The sequence below is a fragment of the Crocodylus siamensis genome, chromosome 9 (genome assembly GCF_052110815.1).
Source record: "Crocodylus siamensis isolate JL-2025a chromosome 9, ASM5211081v1, whole genome shotgun sequence".
Taxonomy (NCBI): Eukaryota; Metazoa; Chordata; order Crocodylia; family Crocodylidae; genus Crocodylus; species Crocodylus siamensis.
Genome location: NC_143403.1, coordinates 33,140,341 through 33,153,416, shown reverse-complemented (window position 1 = coordinate 33,153,416; position 13,076 = coordinate 33,140,341). Strand labels below are relative to the sequence as shown.

Here is a 13,076-nt window from a genome sequence, read left to right as displayed (position 1 = left end):
AGTTCCTTAGTTTAGCAGTTCGTTAGGTAATTTGTTAGTTCCTTAGGTAGTTAGATTGTTCATTTGTTAGCTAGTTAGTTTCTTGATTCGTTAGGAAGTTAGTTTGTCAGTTCGATAGGTAGTTTGTTAGTTCATTAGATAGTTCAATAGTTAGTTATTTCATTAATTCATTAGTTAGATTGTTTGTCTCTTAGTTAGTTTAACCCATTAGGTAGTTAGGTTTTGTCCATCTTCCTATCCAGGCATCGGCCGCGAGCGCCTGCTGCAGACGTGAGTGCCCTTTCTCATTCAGCCGTGGGGGTGGCATTGGGGACACAGCATGGGTCTGTCCCAGGAACTTTTGGGAGATGTGGCAAGTTGTGGGCAGGGGCAGGGGCTGAGGTTGGGCAAGGGCCCAGCACTCAGCCCCATGCCTCGTCCCTGCTCTTGGCAGTCAGGCCCCTCTTTCCCTCCTTCAGCTCAGGGCTGTGTTTCTTTGCAGCTGCCCCAGTGGGAGAAGCTGCCCCCCATGCACCTGTGCTCCAGCAACCTGGGTGAGACATGGGCACATGCCCGCCCCCCATGGGAGCAACGAGGGCTGGGCAGCAGGGTTTGGCTGGCAGCCCAAGCCCATGCTGCCCAAGGTCCAATCTGGACAGCCCCCACCCCATGCCCTCCTCCCTAGCTATCACCCCCTGCTCCTCACCAGCAAGTTCCCTGAGGAAGGGGAACAGGACTGGCCCCCATGAGCTTGTCAGTCTGGGCCAGGTCCTGGCCCTGCAGCCCCTGCCCATGCCCCAGCCCTGAGAGCCTTCCTCCTGGCAATGGCCCTGCTGCCCTCTGCTCCCTTGCAAGGGTGGGCTCATGTGGGCTCTGGGATCCCCATCCTAAAAGTGGTGCTCAGTGCCACCCAGCCTGATGCTTAGCCCTCATGTCCTCTCAGCACCAGATGCCAGCCTGGACACAGACAGGTGGGCCAAAACAAAACTGTCCCCCATTAAAGGGTCCCCATCTGTCCCCTCCATTGGACAAGTCCAGGAGAGAAGGGACCCTGCACCCGTGAGTTTGGGTCTGGTGTGAGCTGTGGAGGACTTGCGCAGTTGCATGGGAAGGGGGCAAGGTACTGCTCCCCAGAGGGACTCCCACCCGACCCCTGTGGAGGAAGGTCCTGCCCTTGCAGCATGCAGGACTCCTGGCAGTGCCCCCATGCACTGTGTCCCAGAGGGGCTAGTCACCCTATGCCCGGGCATAAGAGTGGGCTCAGCTGATGCGCAGCCCCTTGTCTCCCTGCAGGGCCAGGAGCAGTGCTGGGGGCAAGCGAAGTGAGAGACCAGATGTGGCCAAGCTCCCCCTGCTGCCGTAAGTGTTTCCCCTACCCAGGGAGTGGGATGGGTGGATCTGGGGCTGGGCATTTCTCACCAGGTGCCCCCTGCCCCTCCCAGCCCCATGCAGCACACAGGACCCGGGGGGATAGTCTCCATCTCCTGCCAACTCCAGGGGCCCTCCAAGAATAAGGGAGGGTCATGGGCTCATCCCCCAATCACAGGGACAGTCCTTCCCAAATCCAAGTGTCTGATGGAATCTGGGACCTTGACCTGGGAGGTGGGGACACCTGAGACAAGTGGTAACAACCAAGCCCTAGCGTTAGGTTATTAGCATGTGTTCAGTGAGGGGAGCTGAAGGAGGGCTGGAGCCAGCAGCTCATTCCTGGTCATGGGAAGGGTCTTGCAGGTTGAGACAAGGACGGGGTGGGGGCGCCCTGGGTGTCTAGGTGGGGCAGGGCTGGGGCAACAGTGCTGCAGGCCTGGGTTCTCTGTGCTGGGAGCCGTCCCTGTTGTGTATATGCAGATGGCAGCCAGGAACCAGACCTAGGTGCAGGCAGCACAGAGGGAGGAAGGGAGATGGGTCTGGCAGGATGCCCAGGGCCTGTCCCTGGTATGAAGGCAGTGATGGAGAGAGGGGAGACCTGGGCATGGGATGGTGGCAGTGGCCAGAGCCTGGGGGCTTGTGGTGAATGTGAGGTGACCAGTGTCTCTGCCTCCCACCCCCAGGGCTGACACTGCGGCAGAGGGGAGGAGGAGAAGGTCAGAGGCAGCAAGGAGGTGAGTGTTTCCCCTGTACCCCAGCCAGCCCCAGGCCTGGGGGGCTGCCCCTCCACCAGCCCACATGATGACTGGGTGCCCCCTTCCTCCAGGCCACTCAGGATGACCCGTCCTGCCTCTCTGCTGGAGCTGTAGTGCCCTGCATGGACCAGCTATCTCCTGGGTTGGCCCCTCATTGCCCGCCTCTGAGTCCATGGACTCTGTTACCAGGGGTTCACCCTAGGAATCAGAGCTTCTGGCCCAGGCCAGGCCTGCTGGGACAGAAAGCCCCACTGAGCCGTGTGTGAAAGCCATGTCCTGCCCCCTGCTGGGGAGACTCCTTTACCCCATGGTTGTTCCCAGGGGTGAGTGGAGGGGCCCCACACTGAGTGTGCCCTGACTCTGCCCTTGTCCCACAGGTTCCAGCTCACCTGGCTGCTCCCATGCTGCTTCACCCTCAGGAGGTGACGACCTGCACTCCTCCCCTCCCCATCCACCCCCGTCGTCCCCTCCCTCCAGCCTCTCCTGCCCAATCCAGCATGGGCCTACAGGATGACAGCATTGATGCCTCTGCCTGCCTGAGCATGTAAGTGGCTTCTCATTCCTTGTAGGTTTCTTATCTCCTTGTCTTGGGCCCGCGTACTCCAACAAAGGGGCCTGGTAAGTCTTAATGTTGAGATTGCCTCCTCCCTCTCATGTTACCTTGTTACAGGCCCCCGCCCAACTCACCTCAGCACTGCCACTTAGGTGGCCCGGCTACATTCAAGGATCCAGTGCCACGGCAAACAGTGGAGCCTCGCCCATTCGTCAAGGGCTTGTCTGCAATGGGTGGAAAGTGGGCTTGGAGATGGAGGCACCCCCGGGAGCTTCCACTGGGACACTGTCAACTTGTTTATCCTTACAGCCAGGAGGGATCTGGTGGTTTTCCCTAAGGACAGCATGCTGGGGGAAGCAGTTCACACCCAATTTGCTTCTGCAGCATCGTTGCCCTGCTTGGCTGGCCAGTATGAGCCATTTAACTTCCATTACCTGTTGAGCTGTGAGTTTGAATGTAAAAGGCAGAAGCAGAATGCTTGCAGTCTCAATTCTGACCAGACACCTAACACAGAAGAAAAGACAAGATCGTCATGCCGACATGTCACCAGGGTAATGACAAGACTCAAGTAGAAAGGGTTGGGCTGTAGGGAAGGAGGAACCTCAAAGAAGTCATGCCAACTCCATCACACCTGGACCCTCAGGGAACCACTGATCACGACCTCCAGTCAAGTGAAGCTTCACCCACTGAATACAAGAATGTTGTGGCATGGCATGACCAAGTGGGGTGGGATGTATCTGCGTCTGACTTGAGCCTATCACAAACCCTTTCTCCCCTGCACTAGAAGTCTCTTTCATTGATTTGTCCTATCCTCTTTCTGACACTAGGTCAAGCCCAGGACAAGTGCAGTGAGGCCTGGTGTTGGCAGGGGTATCCTAGCAGAGAACTACAGAGGGGTGAGGATGCTGCAGCACTACAGACTCCCTGTGCAGCTGGCCTAGGCATAGTGGGATGGCCCAGCTAGTACCTGGGTCAACAATCAAGCTGTCACAGTAAGTCCTCTGTAAATCTTTTCATGTTCTTTGAATTGCAGGGCTGCCTCCATCCTACAAGGACTGGAAAGTCCCATCTGCCAGCCTGACCCCCTGGTGTGAGAGGTCTGCTTCATGCCTGAGGCTTGGGTTAGGGAACTCACAGAGAGGATCCCAGATTTCATTTGACCTGTAGACCGGTACCCCATGGTTGTCATCCATGTGGGAACGAATGACGCAGCCAGGGACAACCCTGACCGCATTATGAAGGAATTCAAGGCTTTGGGGGACAAGCTTAAGGAGAAGGGGGCACAGGTGGTATTCTCCTCTCTTCTTCTGGTGAATAGGCGAGGACAGCAACATGAGGCCTGCATTGGCGAGGTCAACTGGCATTTATGCAGGTGGTGCCGCAAGGCAGGCTTTGGTTTCCTAGATAATGACCCATGCTTTCGGGCAGGGGACTTGCTGGGGTGGGATGGGCTTCACTTCTCTCCTAAAGACAAGCATGTCTTCTCTTCCAGGTTGGCTGATCTCGTACGGCGAGCTTTAAACTAGCCTCGCCAGGGAGGGGGCCACAGGAAGAAGTGGAGACACCACCCGAGCAAGACAGGTGACAAATGCAAGGAGTGCCCAGGTAAGAAACAGGGGTTCAGACAGTCTCCCAAATCGGGGGGTGACTCATGCAGCTATGCAGGCTTTAATTGCCTATATACCAATGCTCGTAGTATGGGGAATAAACAGGAGGAACTCGCCCTCAGAGTAGCCAGTTCAGTCCCAGACAGAATAGGACTTACAAAAACATGGTGGGATTCATCCCACGACTGGGCAGTTAGTATTAGGGGCTATAGGCTTTACAGGCGGGATAGAGAAGGAAGGAAAGGTGGGGGTGTGGCGCTCTATGTCAAGGAGCAATACACATCCTCTGCCAGCAGAATGGGGTCAGAGGAGGGGCAAGCTGAAGTGCTCTGGGTCAAGATACAAGGGGGCCGTGGGGACAGGGATCTAACGGTGGGGGTCTACTACAGACCCCCCAGCCAAGGGGAGGAGCTGGACTGGGAATTTTTGGGCCAGCTTGCAAAGGCACTTAAGGCAAGGGATGTAGTTGTCATGGGAGATTTAAATTACCCGGACATCTGCTGGGAGGTACAGTCAGCCAGGTTGGACCATTCCAGGAGGTTCCTGGCCAAGATACAGGAGGTGCACTGTCCCACCAGAGGAAATGCCCTGTTGGACCTGGTCCTGGCCACAGGCGATGACCTGGTAAGGGTCATCCAGGTCCCTGACCACATGGGTGATAGCAATCATCGCTTGCTGGAATTCACCATCCAGCGCAGGATGTCAAGAGCCTGCAGCAAGGTGGTAGCCCTAGACTTCAAGAGGGCCAACTTCAATGAGTAGAGATTAGTGGGAGAGGCTCTGGGGTTCTTGAGAGCAGGGGAACTCAGTGCCCAAGATGAGTGGTCGTTCCTTAAGGAGACGATACTCAGGGCCCAAGGGGTGACCATCCCAGCAAGAAGCAAGGGGGGCAAGAGTGCCCAAAAGCCCTCCTGGCTCACCAAGGGTGTCCGGGAATGCCTGATTGCCAAAAAGGTGGTGTATACCTGGTGGAAGGGGGGGTGCTATCTCCAAAGAGGAGTATACCTCCTCTGCTCGGGCCTGTAGGGGGGCTGTCAGGAAAGCTAAGGAAGAAAGGAAAGACGGCAGCAAGACCTGGATAGGTTACAGGGGTGGGCTAACAAAAACAGGATGCGCTTCAATACTGACAAGTGCAGGGTGCTGCACTTGGGCAGTAGTAACCAGCAGCACACTTATAAGATGGGAAACGCACTTCTTGAGAGCACAGAGGCAGAAAGGGATCTTGGAGTCATTACTGACTCCAAAATGAACATGGGCCAACAATGCGAGAGGTCATGGTTGGCAGGGCTAACTGGACCTTGTCATGCATCCACAGGTGCATCTCAAGCAGGGCCAAAGAGGTGATCCTCCCCCTCTACGCGATGCTGGTCAGGCCACAGCTGGAGTACTGTGTCCTGTTCTGTGCACCCCACTTCAGGAGGGATGTGGACAACATTGAGAGGGTCCAGAGGAGGGCCACCCGCATGATCCAGGGACAACAGGGCAGACCCTACAATGAGAGACTGCGGGACCTGAACCTGTTCAGCCTTCACAAGAGAAGGCTGAGGGGAGACCTGGTGACCGTCTATAAACTCACTAGGGGGGACCAGACGGGTTTGGGAGAGACCTTGTTTCCTCTAGCGCCCCCTGGCATGACAAGGAATAATGGCCACAAGTTGTTGGAGAGGAGGTTTAGATTAGACATCCGTAAGAACTACTTCACAGTCAGGGTGGCTAGGATCTGGAACTGACTTCCAAGGGAAGTGGTGCTGGCTCCTACCCTGGGGGTCTTTAAGAAGAGGCTTGATGCCTACCTGGCTGGGGTCATTTGAGCCTAGTTTTTCTCCTGCCCAGGTGGGAGGACTTGAAGATCTACAAGGTCCCTTCTGACCCGGCTTCTATGATTCTATGAAAATGTCGGGGGTGCCTCTTGTGGCTGTCTCAAAATGGCAGGTAAACCTTTCCCAAAAATAACCTGCATTTGTGTTTTTACTGGTCTTTTCATTTTGAAGGTTCACGTACAGAATGAGTGACATTCAAGTAGGGCAGTGATGGTGCAAGTAAAAGGTGCATATCATAGTTCACTAGTATGTGCCAACATGTCATATACACCTTGTTCTTGAAAGCTGGAACAAAGAGAAAAAGATTGTGACTTGTAGTACCTAACTGTACAGTATGGAGTCTGAGCCCACTCATTGCTCCACACCCCGTAGATCACATGAAGATTGGACTTTTGCTTTTGGCAGGAACTGTTCTCACCCTATGTCTTGCATGTAACGAACAGTGGGATTGCCAGCAGTGTTGGTTTTTTTGTTTGAAAAGGGGGTATGTTGTATTTTGAAAAATACAATACTTACTACGCTGACATACTAACATGCCCCTGATCCTGGAGGACAGGATCTGCTAGGGAAAGGGAGTGTTGCCCAGTGCCTCAGCTCTTCCCAAGTATGCTGGAGAGCTTGAACGAGCACAGCAGGGCTAGCCTGATCCTCTGTCAGTTTTGCTGTCTCCTAATATCCACTTTGCTGCATCAGGATTTTGAGGAAGTCCCAATCTTAGTGGGGCTCTGCAACTCAAGCCCTCAAACTTTGGACAAGGCAGTTTGCTCTGCCACTGCCAGTTGCACCCTGCAGATGGGCATGCATTGATCCCCCAAGTGGGCTGGAGAGAGAGACTGGGGCACTTTTTAAGCTGTGACCAAAGCTTACATTGGGAAGGCTGTGGCTGGAGTGGGAAAGGAGCTTGTGTTTTTCTCATTCCCCTTTTGCTGAGCGTTCTGCTCCAGTTCTGGCCTCTCCTCCTGTAAGCACCAACCCCACAAAATCCTTTCCCAGAACTTAGAGTGAAGGGTAAAGTGTCTGGGTGCATGTAATCTGCAATACGCTGGCTACTAACAATGGCTACGTGAAGAAAGCTGCACATTACTAGCCCATCCAAGTGCCTTGCAGAAAGGTGTTCATTGTCCTGATGTGGAAATTACAGGGGGGGCTTTTTGTTTTGCTTTATTTTTCTCACTCAGAGGCAGAGACCTGTCCTGCCAAGGCATCCTCACAAGGATCGCAACTGTGATGTGATGGAGAGAGTCTTGTCTGCTATCATTGACATGAAGAGCGATGCTATCTGCGGTTCTATACTTCTGCCAGGATCACTTATGTTGGCAAAGTGGAGAGCGAGCTTGCCACGATGGTGGCAGAGGCAGATGTAGTCTGCAGCAGAAGATATCTTCAGTGCTCTCGGTTTTCCTTGACATGGGATTTAAGTTTCCTTCCTGCGAACTACTGTCTGATTGCTGTTGCACCATTTCATCCCCATATTAAGAGAAGACATGCACAAGTCTTTTGCTTCAATAGCAAGTCCCACAGTGATGGGTGAGTGGTGATGGGGACACATGCTAGTGATTACCCGAAGCCCCTAGTCACGGACTTGCCCCTCATCATGGACCTTTGCATACAGAGACAATGACCATACAATGGTTATTTTGTACTTGGAACTGAGACAGGTTTGTGATTAGGCAGCTGCAATTATGCCTGAGCAGGCCTGTTTCAGATGAACTCTCCTCTCCTGTGTATGGAGGGCACTAGAAAAGGCACATTAAAGAGCCTGTGTCAGGTCACCTGCCTGGGATCTGTCCAAATCCAGCACTGAGGTTTGCAACCTGGACTTTCCACACCCTAGCTCACAGCACAAACAGCGCCCAACTGGATTGAAAGACAGTACTTGTGCCCAGAGCTGCATGGATTTCTTTTCCTGAACAAGCATGCACAATATGATCTAATCATCACAAAGCAACTGAATGAACCATTGAGACTTATGACAGGTTCTTGCAGATACACTCGTGTTCCTTGGCTGTCTCTTCTATCTCATACTCCTCCTCCTCAGCCTCAACATCGAGAGGCTAAAGAAAGAGTCTACAGAAAACTGCCTATATTTAATTCACTACCAATGTTTGAGGAACTTGATGACCCCCATAGGCCAAGGCTTATGTCCAAGAAGGCCATTTTGGAGTGTGGGAAAAGAACTGAAAACTGTGGGAAAGGAACTGAATCACAAACGCTTTGATATCAAGGAAAATGGACCTGGCAATGCAAGACAATTGACCTCATTAATACATTTGTTATCACAGGCCCCACATATAAACATCCTGGCTTTCCTTAACTAAGGCAAAGTTAGACTATTTTGAACAGGGTGGACAACTAGCTGCTTTGTAAACAGAATTAGATTAAAGACGCCAACTGGGAACACAGCAAGATCCATTGCAAAGTTCACCTCAGCACAGCCATGACCAGGGCAGTGCAGGACTCCAACTGCCAGCACCAGTGCAGCAGAAATGCTCCCATCACAGCCCACTCAGATTTGAACAATCCTCCGATTCTGCTGAATCCCTGTTGTCAGCTCTCAGGCAGGACATGAGACGAAGTCAAGGAAAAGACCAGCCCCAAAGGTGCTGGATAGATCCTTGTTTGATCCGTTCTATCATATCCATGCATACGACCACACACCGATGTCGACAAAAGAAACCGAAGCAAAGGTTCAATCTCAAGTGCTTGGAAAACCCTGCTAAGAGACATCCCCTTCAGCAGCGCCTCTGAGAGAATTGTGCCAACTGCTCTGATGCTCTTGACACCACTGATCACTCGAGGAAGAGCGAGAGCTTCAAGAAAGGCATCTGGAGGCATGCCAAAAATGTCTAGGCTTCTCCACAAATAAACCTCAGGACTCATTCAGTCAGAATGATTGGGAAATGCTTGCCTTCCAAGTGGGCAGAGCACACAGTGACATCAGCTCCACATAGAAGTGCCCACATTCGTGATCTTCAGTACAGATCAGTCACTTGACGGCCCCTGCCGCATGGACAGTTTTGCACACATAAGGGAAGAATGCATCTCCCCCTATGTGTGTGTTAGAAAAAGCCACCATTGAGTAGGTATGTAACATGTAATAAAAAGACAGGAGAATTTATTAGTGCTGCAAATCCTGAGATTTCCTATGGACTCACCTACGGGCTTCACAGCAAAGAAGCAGCTTGGTTTTGGTTTAGTGCATCCTTTTGCCCATTTACCCAGCCTTCTATTTTCCCTGAGGGTTTTTTCCCCCTCTACTTGCCAGAGGAGGCTGAGCCCTTCCTCAGGCTGGAACAGGCTCAGGTTTCAGGTAGCAGATCCCATTTCTCTTTCTATGCAGGTACTGTCCATGTGGGAGCTTTGCCCTCTGAGGTCCAACTCCCTGGCCTGATACAGGCAGAGATCCCAGGAAGGGGGAGCACATGGGGTTCTTCAGCAGGCTGCAGAGAGGCTGCTCCTGGCATTTGGGTCCTTGAAGGCAGTTTTCCTTGAGCGTTCCCAAGGATAACTTCTTCTGGCATGATTTAGTACCCGCCAAGATGTTGGGGCTTAAAGCCCACTTTATGGAAATGGGAGGCTCCTCCCTCACTTGCTTCTGTGGCCATATGGCTGAGGGCAGGCAAAACTTGGGGGCATCCGAACCCCATGCCTCTGCGCTTGGGCCTGCATGTAGGATAACTGCCAAAAGACTTTGGAAATATCTGAAGCCCTTGGTAGGGATGGAGGATGTTTGCTGGTTGTAGGGCCACTTATGGTTCTGGACTGACTCACTGATTTGGACTTCATTACGCTGATTTGGCTTGGAACATGAAAAATTTCTTTAAGAAATAAAATCTGCCTCAAGGAATGCTAAAGCAGTTTCACTTCCACAGCTTTTTGCCACAGCTTGCCAGCTCTGCAATGACTCTTCTCATGCTAAAGGCTTCTTGCCATTTTTGTTGGGATCTTTCTGCTCTGTAAAGACATGGACCACATCTCCATCCTAAATTAGGCCTGGGGACAGAGAGCCAAGGTGCCATGGAACTGTCCAAATATATACAGGGCCCCAACCCTAAAATATTAAAACAGATTTGTCTTGGAGAAGACAGGCAGCTTGAGTCTCATTTGCTCTCTTACTGTGTTCCCTGTATCCTGGAGCCATACAGGTCCTTTCCCTAGCCTTGGTGTAAGGCAAAGCAGTATCAAGGCTATAGTAAATGAATGTGCTGCTTCCAAGGGCTCCCCTAGATCTGGGAAAGAAGGTCTTGTCTGCAGCATAGGAGATTCAGTGGAAGCGTCTAGACGTGCCTTTAGGGTGCAAAGCTCCTGGGTGCATGTCTGCAAGTGCACCCAGATCACAGCACACTGAGCCAAGTCACAGCAGCGCTAGCTGGCAGGGGAACCAGGGGGTCAACTGGGCTCAGTGTGCTGCAGAGGCTTTGGTGCAGGGCTAGCTGGCAGACAGCCCCAGCGTGGGAGCACCCTCATGCCACAGCCAGCTGGACGGATCTACTTGTGTGCTGCTGCGCACAAAAAAAACTCTGCAGCCATGTATTTACAAATCCTACCCTGCTGCAGAGTTGATTAGTTTTGCGCATGGACATGCTGTGCAGTTCGTTAGATAAGTGCGCAGTAAATGTCTTGTGTAGACATGCCTGGCACTTCCAAAATACCCCTATATGGGGAGCAGGGCCAGTGCTGAGTTGTGATGACCTCCTGATGGCAGCCGGGAAGACCCTCTGTCTGCTGCTCTCAGGCTACTCGTGTCCAACTGCTTCCCAGGCACCTGATGGAGCTGGTTTATTGAGTTGCTGCAAAAGGTGACTCCAGAGGCTTTGCAGAGAGGTGCAGAGACCGTCTCCACCCCCCGCCCCAAACCCCAACCCAACATTGGCCATCTGAACTCCCCCTCCAGATTTCCTGTAACAAAGAAAGGGTAAGAATAAGCATCGTGCCAGTCCTTGCCTGGACACATGGGAAGATGTTGGGGCTCCCTGAGGATCCCCCAGTCAGGCTCAGCATGTGCCAAAGTCTCTGGGATCTCAACACTTTGGGATATTTCGGGGCACTGAGATGTGGACTCACTTGGCAGGGTGGTGAGAAGGAAGAGCAGCTTCCCCCAGGACTGCACAGTGCTGGTCTGCAGGGGTGTTGGGGTCCCAAACCCCTGGACACCTCCTGCCAAGCCCAGCCTCAGGGCCAGAAGATGACAGCAGTTGTCAGGTGTTTGTGGCTCTGAATTTGCCTCACTTGACCATCACAAGGTCCCCTCTGAGTCCAGCACCTCCCACTCCTGGAGACAGGCCCAGGAAAGAGCCTCAGGGGGAGAGGGTGCTGTGGCAAGGAAGCTGCAGGGGCTGTGCCATGGGAGAAGGAGCTGGGGGTAGAGGTGGCCCAGAGGGCTGGTATGACCTGAGCTGAGGCTGGAGGGTCAGGGCTGGGGTTGGACTGCACGTGGGGAGCAGGGGGTTGTCCGTGGGATGCAGATCTCTCCCCGCAGCCTCCAAGAGCCCCCCTCACCCACCCCAACCTGGCACTGGGCACCGGGGGCCCTGACTCTACCCCTGCTGCCAGCCCCCACCCTGCCCCAAGCACTCATGTGGGAGCAGGGTCAGAAGGAGCAGGGCCCAGACCTGGGCGGTCATGGTGCTGCAGGAGGGGAGCCCAAAGCTCAGGAGGGAAGCTCAGCTCCTGGGTCCATGGTCCTGAGCACCCTAGGTCAAGTCCTTGAGCAGGATCAAATTGGGATTTGCCTACAGGGAGTGTGCCAGGGAAGGCCGGGACAGATGAGAGGGCATGTGTACTCTTCTGTCCCTGGGCAGGCCTCCCCATCTCTGCTGGGGAAGCCTGGGCAAGCTTTTGAGGATTCACCATCATACTCCTTTGGATGCGAGCATTGTTTGTGGTATACTATTACAAACTAGTCGGGGGGATCAGCAGGCACTGGGGAAGTCCCTGTTCCCCTGAGCACTGCCAGGAATGACCAGGAATAATGGTCACAAGCTGGCAAAGGGTAGATTTAGGCTAGATATTAGGAGGCACTACTTCACAGTCAGGGCAGCTAGGATCTGGAACCAACTTCCAAGAGAAGCGGTGCTGGCTCCTACCCTGTGGGTCTTTAAGAGGAGGCTAGATGTACACCTTGCTGGGGTCGTTTGACCCCAGTACTCTTTCCTGCCATGGCAGGGGGTCGGACTAGATGATCTACTCAGGTCTCTTCTGACCCTAGAAACTATGAAACTATGAAACTATATGATATGTACCTTCAAAGGACCACCCAGTCCCTCCCCATGATACCCTGTGGATGAAGTTTGTGGTGGCGGATAGTTGTACTTCTCCCTGCAAGATGTGAGCATGTGAGTTGATGAATCCTGTTGCTAATCAAGATAAAGCTGTCTCCCACCCCACCTCTGCTGAATGGTGACTGGAGGATAGGGCCCCATAGGCACGGAGGTCTGAGCGAGTCCCCCATCCCTGGCATCTGGTGGCATAGAGCAAACACAGTACGGTGTCACAAGTGACCTGTCTCTCGGTTGAGTCACTGGCATCCTGATTAAGGGGATTGCAGCGTTCATTCAAAGAAAAAATGGAGCATTTTAAACCTCCACCAGCATTCTCCTTCACGGGAAATCTTGTGAAGATTGGAGAAGATGGGAACAGAAGCTTTGATTACACCTTGCAGTTACAAAGGCTGAGGAAGAGGCAGAGGATTATAACATTGCAGTCATGCTTCACTGCACTGGGGATAAAGCCCTAGAAGTTTACAACAGCATGCGAGGGGTGTTTGCAGACCCTAATAACAAAACCCTTCCAAAGGTGCTTGCAGTATTCAAGAAGTACTGTGAACCAAGGAAAAACTCTGCCTTTGAAAGGTGTCAGTTCTGGCCACTTAGATACAATGAGGCTGCAGGCATAGCTGATTTTGTTATGGAGCTCAGAAGTGGAGCACAGCATTGCACATTTGCACTTACTGATGATGTTATGCTGAGAGACAAAATTGTCGTCAGCATAACTG

The 13,076-nt window shown here is 52.8% G+C and overlaps 1 pseudogene; it reads left to right on the top strand.

Moving 5' to 3' along the window:
• LOC149857287 (scavenger receptor cysteine-rich domain-containing protein SCART1-like) overlaps positions 1-2,528 on the top strand; it is a 54,078-nt pseudogene extending 51,550 nt beyond the window's left edge.
• The last annotated feature ends 10,548 nt before the right edge of the window (positions 2,529-13,076 follow it).